Genomic DNA, 15,013 nt, shown 5'->3' with positions numbered 1-15,013 from the left:
ATATAATTAAATATACACATATATGCATACATAATACATCCATACATGCATGCATACATACATGCATACACACATGCAGAAAGATAGCACAGCAGGATGAAATATTAACAATAGGTGAATTTGGGTGGTATGAGATATCCTTTCTATGATTCTTTTTTTTAAAATTTCAGAATATTATGAGAGTATAAACATTTTGGTTACATATAATTTATTTGCCTCACCCAAGCCAGGGCTATAAGCGTGCCCATCCCCCATACCCTGTGCTGAGCATCCATTAGTTGTGAGTTTACCCACTCCCACCACCAATAAACCCACAACCAATATCAAACTGAATGGGAAAAATTGAAAGTATTCCCGCTTATAACTAGAACCAGACAAGGTTGCCCACTGTCTTCACTTCTATTCAACATTGTACTGAAAGTTCTTGCCAGAGCAATCAGACAAGAGAGAGAAATTAAGGGTGTCCAAATGGGGGCGGAAGAGGTTAAACTCTCACTCTGACTATATAGTATTATATTTAGAAAATCTCAAGGATTCAGCCAAGAGACTCCAGGAACTGATAAATGAATTCAGTAAAGTTTCAGGATACAAAATCAATGCACACAAATCAGTGGCATTCATATATTCCAATAACAGTCAAGCTGAAAATCAAATAAAAAATGCAACACCTTTCACAACAGCATAAAAGAAAATTAAATATTTAGAAATATATTTAATGAAGGATGTAAGAGACCTACATAGGGAGCACTACAAAACACTGAGAAAAGAAATTGTAGAATATGGAAACAGATGGAAAACCCTACTATACTCATGGATTGACAGAATCAATATTATTAAAATGCCAATACTACCTAAAGTGATCTACGTACAGAATTAATGCAATCCCTATAAAAATACCATCATCATTCTTTACAGCTCTAGAAAAAAAAAATGCTATGCTTTGTATGGAACCAGAGAAGACCTTGTATAGCCTAAGCAATCCTAAGCAAAAAGAACTAATTGGGAGGCATCAATCTTCAAGCTTTACTACAAGGCTATAGTAACCAAAACAGCTTGGTGCAAGATCAGGGATTTTTTTACTATTCTTGAAATGATTTGTATGTCCAAAATTATTTGTGAACTAAAAAGAAAACATTAAAATTAAAAATATTTTTATTGTATGCAACCTGATATTTCAATGTTCCCAGAAGCAGGCTCTGAGATAGAAACTAGTGTGCAAATGATTTTTATAAGAAAGTGGCCCCAAGAAAAACAGGTAAATTAGTGGTGAATTTAAGACTAGGAAGTGGAATAATCTCAACAAGTGTATGATTTAATTCATGGGGGTGGATTTCGGCTTGATTACCTTTAGACCAAATACTGTGGTTTTAATATATTATTTCTCTTAATATAAAAAGAGAACTCCTTGGTGATTTTATTATTTTTTCCACAATTTTCATCAGGTGTGCTAATGGCATTTCAGCAATATAATCTCCTTTTGTGCTATAGTATTGCAAGCATTACAGGAAATTTAACTTCCCTAAACCCCATCTGTAAAAGATCAGTAGTGACCCTCCTCCCCTCAGTGATATACTCAACAAAATGCCTCCACATATTTCCAACATTTGTTTCCAAATATCCCATAGGTTTAAGTGGCTATGGCATGTTTTATCAGTACAACACTGGAACAATTCAGGAATATAAGAGTTTAAAAATACAGTATAGACATTGCTAAATATTCTTTTCCAATTCTGAAAGGTTCGAGTATGTTATTTTTTTCTTTTCTTCAATATTATAGAACTCAAAAGCCAATAGCTATTTTGCAGAAACTAATTGCAACTGAAGAAAAAGAATCATACTTAATTCTATTAAATATATCACAGATATAATCTAAATAATTTTAAGTGCATTTAGGTCATATTTAAACTTTAAAGGTAGCATTTCTTAGAATTTTGCATTTAAAATTTTTTTTTAGATTGCAAATAGTTTCTTTTGACAAAACATGTGGATCTGGATAATGTCGTTATTGTCTTACAGATTTTCCAACTTGAAAAATATATCCTGAAACACTAGAGCCCTGGAACATTTGTCAAGCATAAAATTTTAAGTATGATTTTATAATAGACACAATATACAAAAGAATGGTTTAATTCATATCATAAATTAAATTTCAGGAAAAAAGCTATTATTGTGAGACTCTTAAAGAAATATTTTTTTTATTACAGCATATTATAGGGTTACAAATGTTTAGTTTATATGTATTGCCTTTGCCCTATCTGAGTCAGAGCTTTAAGCATGATGGTCACACTTGAAGAAATAATTTTTGAGCATAGGTAACATAAATATCAAGAAATTGGCCGGGCATGGAGGCTGATGCCTGTAATCCTAGCACTCTTAAAGGCCGAGGTGGGTGGATTTCTTGAGGTCAGGAGTTCGAAACCAACCTGAGCAAGAGTGAGACCCCATCTCTACTATAAATAGAAAGAAATTAATTGGCCAACTAATATATATAGAAAAAAATTAGCCAGGTATGGTGATGCATGCCTGTAGTCCCAGCTACTTGGAGGCTGAGGCAGCAGGATTGCTTGAGCCCAGGAGTTTGAGGTTGCTGTGAGCTAGGCTGATGCCATAGCACTCACTGTAGCCTGGGCAACAAAGTGAGTCTCTGTCTCAAAAAAAAAAAAAAAAAAAAAAAAGGAAAAGAAAAGAAATGTATCCCTATGCCATTTTAATTCATTTTACAATATACTAAAAGTTCACATGGGTTTTATTTACTGGATTGTATAGTATTTTTATATATGTACGATTATTTCAAGTATATTAACAGATATACAAACTGAAGAAACAAGCAAAATTTTTTCATACCTATCTTGACATATGACTAAATAGGAAGAGTAAAAAGAGAACAATATATTTTGAGTGAATTTTTAATCAAGTGCAGGAATACTTTATACACATTAGAATTAATTATAACTCCTGAGGTAATATTAAGCAAAATAACAATAGCAAACCACTTCACCTGGCTCATAGTCTTTGACAATGATAATAAAGCATACCAAAAAGAAGTTCTATAGAGAATTAGCTATGTGTAGGAAAATAATTTGCTGGTATGTCTTCAATATAAGAATTGTATCACAGAGGTTTTGCTCATTATGATTAAAATGTAATGTTTTATGTTAAGTATATGTATGGACAATTTAAAAGAGAAATTTAATGAAATGTCTGAAATTGGAAAGAAAGTATATATACTCCAGAATGCTTATAAAATAAAATGGACACTATTAGAAACAAAGGGCAAAATTGAATGTACACCTTTAAAAAGCTGATCAATTGTACTACTACAATGTTTCCATTCTCTCAAATAAATATAAATTCATGTAGATGAAAATTTTATTTCCAAAAAGTTATCTTAGTTCTCAGAGACAATACATTTCCACGAATAAGACATAGTCTAATTGTATGATTTTATAGTATTACAAAACAGTAGTGATTGAACAAAGTAGTTTAGCTTTTTATTTCCCCAAATTTTTTAGATATTTTATACATAGCTTCAACAAATGTCAAAAATGTAAATCCATACCCTGGAGTTAAAGAGTAACCACAGTATTGAAAATATAAAGAAGATTTATTTTTAAAATAAATTTGATAACAAGATTATTCCAATGCTTAGATACTTTCAATATGTATAAGACATTTGATTTTTATTTTCTTACATGTGTATGGTACTTAAGTGTTCAGCATCTCTAATCATTAGGGAAATGCAAATCAAAACTACAATGAAATATCATCTGACTCCAGTGAGAATGGCCTGTATCAAAAAGTTCTCAAATAGCAAATGCTGGCGTGGATCTAGAGAGATTCGAACACTCTTACACTGCTGGTGGGACTGCAAATTAGTACAACCCCTGTGGAAAGTAATTTGGAGATAAGTCAAAGAGCTAAAAATAGAAATACTATTTGATCCAGCAATCCCACTACCAGGCATCTATCCAAAGGAAAAAAAGACATTCCATAATAAAGACATCTGCACTCGAATGTTTTTAGCAGCACAATTTACATTTGCAAAGATGTGAAACAACCCAAATACCCATCAATACATGAGTGGATTCATAAAATGTGGTATATTTATACTATGGAATACTACTCAACTACAAAAAAACAGTGGTGATCTAGCACCTCTCATATTATCCTGGATATAGATTGAGCCCATCCTTCAAAGTGAGGTGTCACAAGGATGGAAAAACATTCACCACATGTACTCACCATCAAACTGGTACTAACTGACCGACACTAAGGTGTTCACATGGTAGTAATACTCACTGGGTGCAGATCAGGCAGGGAGAGTGGGGGTTGGGGGGTGAAGGCTAGAACAGGTGGGGTGGGTAAACCCACAGCTATTATAGGGTACACTGTATGGGGGAAGGACACACTTGTGGCCCTGGCTTAAGTGAGACAAATGCATTTCATGCAACCAAAATGTTTGTACCCCCATAATATCCTAAATTAAAAAAAATATAAATAAATAAATAAAAATACACAGTCTGATTTTAAGGAAAAATTTTTTATTTTCCCAAGACAAAATATAGAATTAGTCTTATCAATAACAAATACAAAGTCAGTTTTGGTTAAGAAGAGTGAAATAATCACCCTACATATAAAAGGACTATAAATTGGCATAATTCTTCAGAAATCCCTTTTATAGCCTATCTCAGTGTGTGGTAAAATATTTGTCTTTATAGTTGTATCATTTCTACTTCTAGAAATCTAGCTGAAAGAAATAATCTTACATATACAAAGTTTTATACAGAAAAATGTTCATTGCAGTGTTACTAATAATTATTAAAATATAATCTAGAAATAAAATACATTTGAATTTTTAAGTAATTATATGAAATCCATTAATATAAACATTAGTGAGTAATTGAAATTATATTCGCAATGACATTTAATCAGTTACAAAATTTTCTTTTACTAAGTTAAAAAGCAAGATACACACTTGTGTACAATATGATATTAATTTTGATCATGAAAACGACCTAGACTTAGGACAGAAATTGGGAAGAAATTTTATTAATTTATAGCATTACCAGTGATTTATGGGGCTAATAGTTTCACCACATTCTTTCCAATATTTGAAATTACAAGACTTCTAAGTTTTGCTATTATGAGGGTTACAAAATATTCTATCATGAAAGTCTGTATTTGTATGGACCTAACAATTAGAAAATTTGGAAATAATTTTATTTCTTATAAGTCACTTGTATTAGTTTCCTAGGGTTACCATAACGGAATACCAGAGACTGAGTGGCTTAGAAAACAGGAATTAATATTCTCACAGTTCTACAGGCTAAAAGGCCTACAGGCCCAAGATCAGGGTGTTGGCAGGTTTGGAGTTCTTCTGAGGCCTTACTCCTTGACTTTCAGATGGCCACCTTCTTGCTGTGCCTTCAGATGGTCACCTGTGGAAATAGAGACACAGGTACCCCTGGTGTCTCTTTCTCTCTCTCTCTCTGTCCTACTCTCTCTTTTTATAAAGACACCACTCATCTTGGATCAGGGCCCACTTTAACAGCCTCTATTAACTTAATTATTCTTTAAAGGCCCTATCTCTAAATATAGTTACATTCTGAGGTCCTGGGTGTTAATGTTCCAATATACAAATTTGGGGGTATACAAGTCAGCCCATAACACTATTTATAGCTTCTCTTCTGATAATCAGTTTACTATTTTCTATGTTTTTCTACTTTATTCTTTCTTTTTAATAATTCTGTGTAAGACAATGAATTTAAAAATATTTCACAGATTTTCGACATATGGAATTTTCTGTTTTGCATGCATACATACTTTTTAACTCTCTATTCTTTTTTTTTAATATGTAAATTTTTTTTTCTTTCTTTCAAAATACTTAGCCTTGCCTGAGCAACACCTCAAAAAATTTGGTTACTAAGTCATAATTGTTTCTCTCCGTGGGAATCTTTGGTAAAAGGCAAAATATTTATTTGTTTTGAAGAGAAACCAAAGTATGCCTCTCTATTCTTTACAGCACTGTTCTTTCCACTAATTTTGTATTGTGCATGCCAGAGGAGACATAGTGAATGAAAGCTTCGTTTCTGGAATTAGATGCCTAGGTTTGGGGACAGTTTTCCCATTTACTGTCTAAGTAACTTTGGGCAAGGCCCTTCCTAGTGACTTAGTTTCTTCATCTCTAAAAATGGAAAATGGAACCAGCTTATAGAAAAGCTGTCAGAATTAAATTAAATATTACAAGCAAATCACCTAGAACAGTTCCTAATCCACATTAAACACTCAATTAATGTTTATGATTGTTATTATTATTTTAAGGAGTCTCATTGGTATTAAATGTAGAAGCAAAAATGCTATTTCTTTTTAAGAGATTTAATCACATTTCTGAAGAAAAACTCAAACAAACAAGAAGATTTTTACCATAAGACCAATGTATCTGTAAAATATGCACTATTTTGGCATTTATACAAACAACCATCAAATAAGTGATGTTTAATTTTACAAAATGTAGGACTATATTGCATACTTTAAACCTTTATCTTATATATAGAACCAGAAGTGTCCAATTCAATGCCATGTTAAATGCTAAATGATAAAATGTTATCAGCATCACTATGCATTAAGGAAATATTTGTCATCTGCTATCTCTAACACATTTTTTTTTTCTGCAAGACTTCTATAATCTCTATCATCTCTTTTGGTATCTTTTACTCCTTCTAAGTGCGATACTCCAGGCATTTGCTACCAGCCGTTGCTTTTCTTTATTAATCTGTCATAAAGTTGGTCTGCTGGTCTTATAAATAAAACCCAACTAACAGCTTCCCTTTCCTTTGATTTTGTTCTTGCTAAAATTTACATACATGCATATGCACACACACACACACTTGAGCATCTTGCTAATATCTACCAAGAAGGTGGATCTTTTCTAATACTTTATTTAGAGACAGAGTCTCACTCTGTTGCACCTGGTAGGGTACAGTGGCTTCCAGTAGCTCACTGTAGCTTCAAACTCCTGGGTTCTAGCAATCCTCCTGCCTCAGCTTCCCAAGCGGCTGAGACTACAGGTATCTGTCACTATTACCAGCTAATTTTTCTATTTTTAGTAGAGATGGGGTCTGGCTGTTGTTCAGGCTGGTATCAAACTCCTGAGCTCAGGTAATCCTCCCACCTTGGCCTTCCAAAATGCTAAGATTATAGATGTGAGCCACCGTGTGTGGCCTTGCTTAATACTTTTAATTAAAAATGACTGGCAGTTAGGAATGGACCCCTTATATAGCTCTATAATCAGTACATGAGAATCATATTTTAAAAAATCATGTTACCATTGCAATATGAAGCCAAAACAAAAGAAGATAAAATGTATAGAATCTGTAAAAAAAAAAAGAAAAGAAAAAGAAAACCAATGTTTAAGAAAGCAGTAAATGGGGGAAAAACATTAGGCTTTGCAGTCAAAATTGATGTTAAACATTTTAGCTAGGTGAATTCAGAAAAATGACTTCTCATCTCTCAGGTCCAGTTCTAGGCTGTAAGACCAGAAAAATGTTATCAACTTCTCAAGACAATGTTTTGCACATAGATTAAGCAAAATCAGTAGTCTTTACTTCTTCAGGATGTCAGTAATCCAAAATACTTCTCTAGAATTGTGAAGTTAGAATGTATTCACAATTGTATGAACAGATTTGTTTTGCTGCCATGTTTTACATGGCAGCCTGAGACTTCGTGAGACAGGCATATTGTAAGCCACACAATGAATAATGAGCTGCTGCTGCAGCTACTTTCTATGTCAGTGTGTGCAGGGACTGGGCAGTGAACATATCTACCAAACCTCCCTCCACAGCTACTTAATTCTCTGGAGCATAGTCAACCTACCACAATGGCACAAGGCTCACAAAAATCTAATCTGTCATCTTTCTCACTGTAGCAGAACATCTCTTCTCACTTAGAACCATATCTGCAAAACTACGTACAAAGAATAACAAAAAATATTCTCTCTATTCACTTTATACAACCTTAAAAATGGTCATCTGAAAAAATATTGACTAATCAGGTCAATTTAAATGTAAAATTTGGTCCTCTCTAATTGAGATGTAATCTGACAACTGATGATTCAATGGTCTAATTTTCATGAAGGATCAAAAATAAAATGTATGTTTTGGACAGAATATAATTTATGTTTTACACTCAGCTGAATAGCATATTGGTGATACAATGGTAAATTAGTTAGACAAGATCCCTACGCAGGAAGAACCTAAGGAAAAAAATGGAAAACTGTGAATTAATTGAAGTCAAAAGAAAAACATATATAAAGAGGAGATCATATCCCATGTCAAATTGTATAATGTTGGAATGAGAGTGCAGAATGAGACTAGGTAACTGAACTTGGCAATCACAAATTTACAATAGAACAGGAAAAATTATAATGCCATAGTTTGTAGTTTTTCAGTAAATGAAGGTATTATTACATTTGATATGGAAATAGCATATTTTTACTACAATAGTTTACTGAGATAGGTGATAATATTTTATTTTTGATAATAAATATAAGTGAATTGTTTATATTTTTCAAAACAAATGCAGATGATATTCAAGTGTGCTGAATATTTTCCATTCTTCCCTGCACAAAACATTGCTGACCTCTGGGAGGTTATCCAGGAGACTGATCTCAACTGATTGCATGCAGGATTTTTGCACCCTCTGTTTTCTAGGTGACTTTGGCCAACAGGAGGTACTCATGGAGTAGAGGATAATATTATATTCTATATATAATGCATTATTTTTAGTATTCTATATATTGTATGTTATATGCAATATATTATATATTTTGAATTATGTCACTGTCTTTGGTGGATACACTTAGATATTTGTGATTTGAAGTCAGATGACTAGACCCTTAAAAGTTTATATCTTTTTCCATACAAAGGAGCTATATTTTCATAAATTGAGGGAGATATTCATTTGAATGAGATTTCCATATTCCATGAGTTGTCTAACAACATATATTTATGATACATAAAAACTCAAAAATAATCAGCTATAATGGAACAGACCCCATGTATTGATTGAGTCTTCTTACAATCCTAGTTTTCTAATAGATTCAAGAAAAAATATTATTTTTTTATATTATCTAGGTTGTTTTAAATTATTAGAAAATAATTTTCTATTGTGACTTTCTACCTTTATACAGAAATTTCGGTGATTTTATTTTATTCCATTTGAAACACAGCTCCTAGAAATGTGGCCCTATTGGTGTTCTTTTTTTTATCATTTCAAAATATTAAGGGGGTACAAATGTTATAGTTACATGGTCATTTTTGTAATGCTTGAGACCTGGCTATAGGTATGCCTGTCACCAAATAGTGTTCATAGTACCCATTAGGTTGGTTTGTTCCCTTCCTCTCATCTCCCCTCCCTCTGGTTTCTCTCCACTGAGTTTTACTTCCCTCTGTGCATCTGTGTGTTCATCAATTAGTTCCAATTTAATAATGAGTATGTTCTTTCACATGAACCTACTCTTGTTCCTCCTCTTCAGTTGTCTGTATCTCCATTTATCAAACTTAATCCTTTTGAGGAATTGGAACAAAAGAAGTAAAAGAACTGTGCTTCCTCTAGAGTTAATATGATATTGTTTTGGTGCTCTTTTATACGACACCTACCATGTGCCAAGTACTGTGCGAAGTTCTAGGAAGAACTTAATGAAGTAAAAAAAAAAAAAAAAAGTGCAAGTCCTTGAGCTCATGGAGAAGACATCAAACAAATAATATTACTCACATAAAATTACACACTCAAGTGAATTTTGATGTGGGAAGAAGCAGATATCCTCTGTTGAAGGTATGAATGATGGAACGAGAGGTTCAAACAGCATCCTCTCAGATAGAGAAAAACTGGGTTGGTTTATGCATAGATATGTCACCAGACAACTATTTAAAATTTGGAAATTTGTCCACAGCAGATATTCCCAAATATTATGCTAAAGCAAAAGGAGGTAGGATTCAAGCCACTGGGCAAAGAAAAGATGCTGGCCATCCCTCGTGCTCACAAAAAACCAAAGTACTCATTTAGTTACTGGTATAAGATAATAACCAGAAGACAGGTGACAAGAGGGTAGAAAATAGGACTGATTTTGACCTCTTAATAAAGGATCAAAGAATCCAAATATGAGTGTGGAAGCTGTAGCAGGGCTATATTGAGGCTGATGAGGCAGAAGACTAACCATCTGCATTTCCACTGTTGCATTTCATTTTTGATTTCCTGGTCATCTTCGGAGCCCTGGGTCTTAAGTCAGGATAATAGAAGAGAAGACACATTAATAATCAGCCTGAGATGGGAAAATATGGTTGGTTTAAGTACTAACTGCTTTAAGCCTCAAATGGACTGAGAACTGAGACAGGCATGAGCTTGGCAGATAAAAAAGCCAATGCCCAAAGGAGGAGTGGAAAAGACCAAGGCTGGACAGATGACATTGGGAACTGGTAGGTGACCAGATGTTGTGGAACAAAAATCATTTTCTCAAAGTCATTTTTAATCTGTAGCTATCATCATTCATCCAGGAACCATCCCTTATTTGAAAGATTCATATAAATTATAGCACAAGCCTCCAGTCTCATAAGAATGTTTAAATTTTGTAGCAATATACTTTTTAAAAATTATGGTCATACTGACTTAGTTTGACCAATTGTTTAATCAAAACAATAAAAAAGTAACATTGCATGATTTCTGAGCAGAACTGTCTGGTATCCTACTGATGGTATCTTTAATAATAGATTGCACTTGTTTTTAGATATAAAAATATGGGCATAGTTTGAACATTGATATTGTTTACTTTGCTTTTATGTAGCTGCAGGTTTACAAATCCTAGAAACAAACCATTTCTGGAAAACATAGGAACTGCATTTTGTGTTATGTCACTGTTGTACATGATATTGAATAAAGAATGACAGCAATATATTTGGGAGGTAGCTTTTGGCCTATCAAATCATCATTCTATCGACTGTACAGGAACAGTTACTTGATGTTTACCTCAGGATGTCTTCATAATTTTGAGTGGTTCATAAACCATATACATTAGGTTTCAAAATAATTAAACTTATGTTGTGCAAAGTCTGCCTTTCTACTGACAAGTATCACATTTTAAATTGTAACAAATCAAATAGTGTCACAAACATATGAATCTACCTATAAATAATATATAAAAAGTAATAAATAATAAATACCATCTTATTGTATCTCAAGTTAATGCCAAATTCAGTTTATTCTGTGAATTCTGTTATTTATGTTTCAGTAAAAATCACTCTTTCCTAGGTATTTGATAAAAATCGATCTGTCAAATGCTATGTGTGTTAGACCTCAGCCAGGCTCCATAAAATAAAAACAAAGTTAAACAACTGCACAAGAGACAGAAATGGCCTTTTAAGATTCACAGGAGTGTGCCTTCTTGTTTAATCTGGGCAGCCATCACCGTGAGATTGATGTACATTGGCTGAGAAGTGTTTCATGTGGTGGCTGTCTGCTCAGTGGTACCAGAATGGAGCTATCTGTCTTCATTGTACCCCATTAACATGCCCCTCAGATCTAGCAGGCAAATGTCTGCATACCTGCTTTATAAATTATTACCAATGAGAGTTAAATATTTCAGAACTTGTTTGGGAATATCACTCACCTTATGGCCCTTAATTTACACACATTCATGATTTTAAGCATTTTAAGGATTACTTAGAATTATTCTTATATCCTTGCTTTAGATGAGTGTCTTCTGCTGATAGTAATATATTGGGTTTTGAACAGTGAAGTTTATTGAGGTAAATCAAAAAAAGAATGCAAACTATTCCCTAACAAGGTCACATTTCCTTTGAGAATCAAATAGTCAGGATTTCATATTAAAATGATCAGAACAATAAAATTGTATATGTTGTCCTTTTAATGTAACATAATTCTGAACTAAAAATAATGCATTCAAACTATCTGTGGTTATTTGAAACACTTGCTTTTGTAATTACTTTTATTCGGTTCATTTAAATTTCACTTACATGCTGACATTGCTAGCATGTAACAATTGTTGAATTTGTAGTAATAATGCTTAAAAACACAAAGTTTTACTTTAATAATTTTAGTGTATTAATTGTTAAGATATCAAATTGTTAAATGTTATTCATGGAAAAATTATTCCTAAGTCTTCTTAAACTATAAAGCTAACTCTATGTGAGTTCAAACTGGATATAGAAATAGAGACAGGGAACAATTCTTTTCAATGTAATTAAAAGAAATTTGAACTGAATAAAGTCAAATTAGTTTCATATTTAAAATGCATTCTATTTACAAATCAAAAACTAGTAAGTGAGAGTAGAGGTGGCGTTTCATTAATATTTTTTAGTCAGATGAGAGTGCATAACTGAAATAGACATATTAAAAATGGACAGGCATTCTTCATGGATTATAGAACAATATTTGGAAGGAAACCAAATCGTGAAAGTATCACCAAGAAATAATTAAATTTGCTTATCATGTTGAAAGGGCAGAACTGGAATGAAATTTACTGAGGCTGCTGTGAGCCAAAGACTTCAAATGAAGTATTCTATTATATCTTCATAACGTTCCTTTGGGGTGGATATTTTTTCATACATCAAAGTTGTAGAAACAGGTTTAGGGAGGTTAAGTCATTTTAAAAAAAAACACCAAGTTGTTTTTAGGATACACATTCAAATTTGAATTGGAGCTTGGATAAATGGACATTCACATTTACCTGACAAGTTTATCATTTTAGTAGTTCATTATAAAAAATATGTACACTGTATTCAGGTCAATATTAATATAAAGCACAAGAAAATTGTTTATCTCACACATTTTACTTCATGTGTATGTGAAATAGGGCTAGAAAACAATAATAATATGTCTCTTTTGTATAAGTGATTTATAAATAAAATTCAATATAATTTATGCATTTTCATTTGGAAATTAAGCATCTGGTTTATTTCATTTAAGATATTATTAGAAACATCTATATTATTTTTCATATATGTCTGTACCTACTTTAATATTGAAAAAGTATGAATGAATCATATAATTTTATATGTGTCATTCAAATTATTATGTTTTAGATTGCTGGTGCCAATCTGCCTCATTGTTTTTGGACTCTCTATTGATTTCCCCCAGAACATTTTATTTCAGTTAGAGAATAAACTCCTTACATATTTCTATTACCACATAAATGGAATTCTCTCTACTCTTTATTAAATAAGTCATCTTACTACTACATAATGTATACAGAAATATATGTTATGATATTGTTTTGAGGGGTTTGGTTTAATGTTTTACTATAAAATATACTAACATTGCAATTTAATCACTTAAATTCATTATGAAGGACAAAATAGTATTAATAATTTTCTTTACAAAAATGTTTTCCTATATTAAAATAATTTATAGTTTCTATTTTAAGATAATTTATGATTCTTTAGGTAAATATGAATGATAAAACAACTGTATGCAAGTTTCTCAATTTTATCACCCTATCAAAAGCACAGAGGAAATAAATATGATATGATTAGTGAATTGGGAAAATGGGATCTAAGGAAAAATGCTGATCTCTTCTAACATCCCATTCTACTTAGCAAGGTATTTTACCAGATACAGTTCAACATAGCACAACACTAGCATTTCAGTGGCAAAATAATTTAACTTCTGAGTTATAATACATAATTTTGACATACAATTTTTGTATTAACTTAAATACAAATATAAATAAAGTACAAAGTTTTATAGGTAATTTTTCTCAGCAGTGCAATTACATATTTTGAAATATTTACCCTATATTTAAGCCTCTAATGAACATTTAAAATGATAGTTTCAGTAATATTTTTTATTCAAGATCCACTATCAAAGAGAGATATAAAAATACTTGTAGTCTTTTCCATCAAAAATGTGAATTATCAATAAACTTTTTAAAATATCATAATATATTTCAAAGGTAGGAATATATAACATTATTTTCTGGATATAAAGAAACTTTGTAATATTTTATAAGCTAAGCACATAATTACCAGTAGTAGTATTTCTTTATGGTAAAATAATTGATATTGGCAGGAGAAAAAAATTTTCAAATGATATCTATTCGGTACAGCATTTCCTCCTTTCCTTATTCAATTGACCCTTGAAGAATGTGAGAGTTAGGGGGACCAACCTCCATTCACTCAAAAGTCTGCATATAACTTTTCACTCACCCAAAACTTAACAACTGTTAGCCTACTATTGACCAGAAGCCTTATCAATAACATAAATATTTGATTACTATATATCTTATATGTTTTATACTATATTCTTATAATAAAGTAAGATAGAGAAAAGAAAATGTTAAGAAAATTATAAGGAAGAGAAAATATATTTACTATATAGTGAAAGCAGATCATCATAAAAAATCTTCATCCTTGTCATCTTCAGGTTGAATAGGCTGAGGAAGAGGAGAGTTTCCTCTCATTCTCTCTGGGGTATCAGAGGCAGAAGAAAATCTGAGTACAAGTGAACTCACAGAGTTCAAACTCATGCTGTCCCAGTGGCAATAGTATATTAAGATAAGTTACCTTAAGTAGTTTTTTAAAGTGAAGACTTCAGCCTTAAAATAAAATAATCTTGGAAATCATTAAAATAATTCATATCTAGAAATATGCTCTATTTATTGACTCATTTCTTTTACAAATGTTTATAATATGCCCACTGCATTCCTGCAAGGGTTACTGCAATGTGGCACTTTACACATATCATCCCTTTAATAAAATGTTTTAGCTTTAATTGGCAAACCGGACAGCCAGCATACATTTATGTATATGGAATTATGAAATGTTATAATTATCTTCAAATATTTCTAGCTTGCTCCTTGCCAATTTATATGAAATGTGACCACAAGATTAATATTTTTCTAATAGGGTTCTCTCAGTATTTTTATTCTAACATATGCAGTTTTTTCTACATTTTGAAAAATATAAAACTTAGAAGAAAATATGAAAATTTAGCTTCCAATAAA

At 31.9% G+C, this 15,013-nt stretch overlaps 1 non-coding gene across 1 annotated transcript; it reads right to left on the bottom strand.

The window, feature by feature from the left end:
- Nucleotides 1-5,886: 5,886 nt before the first annotated feature.
- Nucleotides 5,887-6,003, bottom strand: LOC142874897 (U5 spliceosomal RNA). The gene has a single exon (XR_012922478.1). It is a non-coding gene; the product is annotated as a U5 spliceosomal RNA (small nuclear RNA).
- Nucleotides 6,004-15,013: the final 9,010 nt, after the last annotated feature.

This window comes from Microcebus murinus, chromosome 1 (assembly GCF_040939455.1).
Source record: "Microcebus murinus isolate Inina chromosome 1, M.murinus_Inina_mat1.0, whole genome shotgun sequence".
Lineage (NCBI taxonomy): Eukaryota > Metazoa > Chordata > Mammalia > Primates > Cheirogaleidae > Microcebus > Microcebus murinus.
The sequence above is the reverse complement of the archived record's forward strand: the minus strand, read 5'-3'. Positions and strand labels throughout refer to the sequence as shown.